Genomic DNA, 5,000 nt, shown 5'->3' with positions numbered 1-5,000 from the left:
AAGTTCTTTTTGTCGGAAAGAAACGATTAGAAAGCAATTTGCATAAGAATAGCAAGTATTGTATTCTGACTCGTTCTTCAAAGAATACCACCGAGTGCTAACAAAGGTGGCACGGTTTCAATCTACATAGACCGGTCCATAGAAAGTTTTGCAGATACGGTGGCCATTTTGTTACTAGGTTGCCTATGGGCAAACCCATGCAGTCGAGGTCTGCGTTTAGTTTGTTTGTTTTCTTTTTTTTATTTTTTTTTTTAGTTGTTTTGTTTTTTTTTTTTTCCGTGTCGGTAAAAGTCTTGCCTGTCACTACCCTGGTAAGTGGTGTCTTTTTGTATAGAGCCTTCTGCGCGTATTTTCTTAGGATCGAGAGGGTAGTGGAACTGCGTAGATCTCTCTGGTGGACACGGTAGAATCATTAACTTAGCCTGCAATGGCATCGAAAGTCATGCAACGCGAATGGCGTTTTAGTGGATCCTTAAACAAAATATACCCTTATGGAGCTCAATAATGGAAAGTCAGTTGGATAAACTAGGCATGAATCTCAAAAGCGACGAGTACTGGACTTCGACAACAATCTATCGCCCGTCGAGACGAAATCAAAGTGAGCTGTGTTTACCTGAAGTACATGGTAATTTGACACAATTGAGTTTCTTGTCTTCTCGCACGCAATGAAATAGGAAGAGGTTTTCGCCTCTAAGAGCAAATACTGTATGTTGTTTGTTTCAATTAATTTTTCGCTGGAAAAGGATTCTGTAGTATTTTCTGCCTTTGTGAATTATAATAATCATGTTGTGTATTGAATTTTCGAGCTTAAGGTTGAAATGTGATATGGGAGAAGTTTTTTAGTATTGCTCTGTAAGCAGGAAGGGTTCACAGGCCTGTTGGAAGCGTGCTTGAGTTTCAACAAAATGAGCCCCAAAATCAGTGAAAACTTGTGACGCAGATGAATAATAAAGTAGCTGCCATTTCCAAAATGATGGAATTACCTGGTGATAATAACGTCGTACGCGTCTTGGAGAGTAAATTTTGACTTTGCATAAACAAGAGTTGGGCGATTGTGATCTTTGTTTTGACTTCGCTCATTTCATTGTCAAACTTTATAACACTTGACAGAAAAAGAAACTTACAAAAACCCGGTATCTTGCCATCATTTGACACAGATGCTTCACTGTTTGGCGAGTAAACATGCCGCGGTAACTTAATCACGGCACCCGCTGAATTCCGGCCATGTCACTTTCGATTTTGCAATTTACTTGAACGTAGCAAAAATCTCCCAAAAGTTTGTCGCTGATCGTAACTTTTTATATTCTATATTCACGGTTCAAAATTAATGTTGTTTTCATGTCGTAAATATTTTATTCTCGATCGACCGTCCGAGAAACTTCCTTCTGCTCTTTCTGAAAACTGTGTATCAATAGTTATTTGCTTTTTCATCAATATTTGTTTTGCATAAAGCAAGCTAACAAAATCTGTACCTTGCTGAGTTCGCATTTGTTAGCGTTAATAGTATTTTCGGTCAGATGTTTCTGTTTTTTATGCGGGGTTTATTGTTTTGGTCTCCCATCCTAACACTAACCCCGCGAAAGAGGGCTTAACTTCAGTAAAGTTTATTATTACAAAGCTGTCAGATGCTCAGAGGGCACACTTGTCGTAAAAAGAAGTTGTGAGGGAACTTGAAAATTATCAACATGTCAGCCTAGAAGCCAATGTTTCTCGCTTCTCTTTTATTTGTTATTCTTCAGAGACTGGAATGCTGTATTTCAATACCACACAATTCAGTGCCTTCTGATTTTCTGTAGCACGTACCACAGGCAACCCAGTGTATGCTTCACGGAAGCATCTCGTTTTCTATTGTTTCGAAAGACATGGGATGCTCTGGAGGCAAATTAATATGTATTTGCCCCATGGACATCCCATAATAGCTATTTGAAACAATAGAAATCAAACTGACTGCCGTATCTGTAGAAAGGTCTATTCAGCAGTTATCCACCTATCAATGTTTTCCCTGACCCAGGGGAAGGTGAGCATACCCACAGGCATTTGTCATTTCCTTTTTTGTTTGTGTGTCAAAAGCCCCTACTGTGGAGCACAAATTTGTGGTCAAATCCCCCACCTGTGGGCTTGGGCACTACTTAGGCCCAGTTCAGATGCTACTCCACTAACCTAACTGAGGAATTAAGAACGGCAAAAGAGCGGCGTCTGAATCAGTTTGGTACAGTACTTTTAATTAAGTGTGGCGAAAACGTGAAGTTCAACAGGGTCTGCCACATTAGTTGACATTGAAGGGGCAGGTGATTCATACTGCGTTCTTCTCATGTGCCGAACCAAATACACATGATGATAATTTATAAATCTTCCTATCAGTCCCTCTGAGAACTTGTTTCTCATGCTCGTAAGTTTTATGAGGAAGAGACAATGGTGGAAAAATACCTAGAAGAGTGTAAAATGTGCAAAAGATTGACCATAATGAAATGCTGCTGTTTTTTGTGAAAAAAATTGTAACCAATTAAAAAAACTAAACTAGTGAGCAGCACTCTGCTGTCTCTGTAAGCGTAAGTCTTCTTCAGGGAGGTTTACAATCATACAGTAAACGCCTGTATTTAAGTCATATCTGATTGGTCTGATTGGCAAAAATGACGGCCCCAAACATTAATGTTTGAGCCAATTTTGAAAAGGGAACATGTGCTGCTGTGAAATGTTAGGGCAAGGCGTGAGAAACGATGTTTTGCAGCCACGATTTTGGCCAAAACCGTGCCATCAGATTTGGATTACCGTAGTTATTCAGTTATAGGGCACACGGTTTTTTCAAGAAAAATCTGTCTTTGGGTGGCAAGTTAGTGCTAAAATTGGGGTGCTTCTTATAGCCAAGTATTTTCGTGCAACAAAATCTTAAGATCACAATTTGAGAAGAACTTACAGTTTAAACAACACAAGAAAAGGACACTAGTTGTCAATTAAAAAAGAGAATAGTGCTTTTAGAGACCTTTAAGAACACTAAATGACTTCAAGAGAAAAGCAAACAAATGGAAATTTGCTTACATGCTTTTAAGGACATGCTCAGTAACATGATACCCATGACAACAATACAATTGTCCGAACCTTGTTTCGAATTCCGAGAATCATGTTTGTCGCTCGCATGAAAAGTTTCTTCTCTGAACAAACAGTGCGGAGATAAAACATACCCGTACGAACAGCGCAACGCTCTTGCAGCGCTGCGCAACTTCATATTTTAGGTTGCACAGTGCTTATGCGTCCTTTATGCGACCTTCATGCGTTCACCAAGCTTCACAAGCAGAATATCGAGCGCTGCAGAAAGGTTGCAATGCCTAACAACGAAAAAGCAATGGTAAAGCAGCGCTGTATATCGTTGCTCAAAAGCTGCGACTGAAAAATACTTTCGAGGAAAAGTTTGGAATGTTTAAGACCGACAAAGCAATGCTCACGCAGCGCTGTACATCGTAGCTCAAATGCTTCGACTAAAAGATCAATCGTATGTAAAAGTTTGCAGTGTTTAGCAACGTAAAAGCAACGCTTAATAAGCAGCTTTGTGCATCTTAATTTGCCTTAACGTCAGGGCTATACATGTAACTGAAAGATATCTATAATCAACGGCTGTATACGTACGTAAGGTATATCCAGTCTTGAAGGTTATAAAACTTCGACAACTCAAGTCACAAATACATTCTCATTAAAATGTTGTATTCTGTAGAAAATTGCGATTTCAAACCTCGTACTATATGGCCGGAGCTTATATATAAGCCCAACATGTTGATCGATACAAAAAGGTTTCAATGTCAAAGGAAATCGACGCCAGCAATGCACACCACGATTATTTCGCATTTTCGGTCCGAATGGTAACCGGTCGTTTCGCCAACGAGTCGTTTCGCAAACCGTCAGTTCGCAAACGTGTTGGGTTGATTCGCAAACGTCCGATAGTCGTTTCGCAAACCTCATATATTACGCGTACTCTTCACTGTGTTCAAGGCTAAATCAATAAAAGCTTGCGTGTAAAGCGATTACATAAACAAGTGAAGTTTCAGACCGAAATAAAAATTCAGGCGAAAGAAAATTTTCGGAGAAAGGGGTTCGGCTTATATAGCCGAGAGTCTAGATTTTATTTTTCTCAACTGCTTCTGCTTCGATTGTTGAATTCGACAAACGGTTGTTTGTGACAGTAAATTTGGTGGCACTCATTACTGGGTTGCTAAACCCAGTCGGAATCTCGGTTTCATTTCGTGGGTTTTTTTGTTATTTTCCGTGTCGGGAAAAGTCTTGCCTGTCACTCCCCTGCTAAGTGGTGTCTTTGTGCATAGAGTCTTCTGCGCGTATTTTGTTAGGTTTGAGGGGGCTGGGGTAATGCGTCGATTTTCCTGTTGCACACAGGAGAACATTTAATTATTAAACCTGCAATGGCGTCGAAAGCCTTTTGACATCCCATTGAAAAAAACATTCATTATTAAACCTGCAATGTCGTTGAAATTGTAACGCCAAAGGCGTTTTAGTGGAATACGGAGATCAAGAATGGAACGTCAACAGGCGGGGAAAATAAATATCTGGAATGTTAAAAGCGACGAGAAATGGTCTTCGACAACAATTGCCGTCGGATATGAGAAGTGTGCGTTGTTTCTAATCTTATTTTATGAACTGTGCTGTTATGTAGAACACTGACAGCAAGTGGGAAATTCAGTATGGGTGAAAAAGGAATCGAACGTCTTGAATGTATCACAGTGTTTACCGAAGTCACATCTCAGTCGTCTGAGATGAAGCAATTTGATTTATTTTGTAGTCAAGCTGTACAGTTTTCAGGTAAAAAAATTATTGAAAATGTGACAGTGAAGAATTAATGGAAAGAAAGCTTGTTGTCTATTTTGTGTTTTGGAAAAGGTTCTTCAGAAAAGAGTTACAATTACAACAAAACAACTAAAATCTCCCAAAATGTTTTTCGCTGATGGTAACTTTTTATATTCGTGGTTCAAAATTAATGTTGTTTTCATGTCGTAAAT

The sequence above is a fragment of the Montipora foliosa genome, chromosome 10 (genome assembly GCF_036669935.1).
Source record: "Montipora foliosa isolate CH-2021 chromosome 10, ASM3666993v2, whole genome shotgun sequence".
In the NCBI taxonomy this organism is placed as follows: domain Eukaryota; kingdom Metazoa; phylum Cnidaria; class Anthozoa; order Scleractinia; family Acroporidae; genus Montipora; species Montipora foliosa.
The sequence above is the reverse complement of the archived record's forward strand: the minus strand, read 5'-3'. Positions refer to the sequence as shown.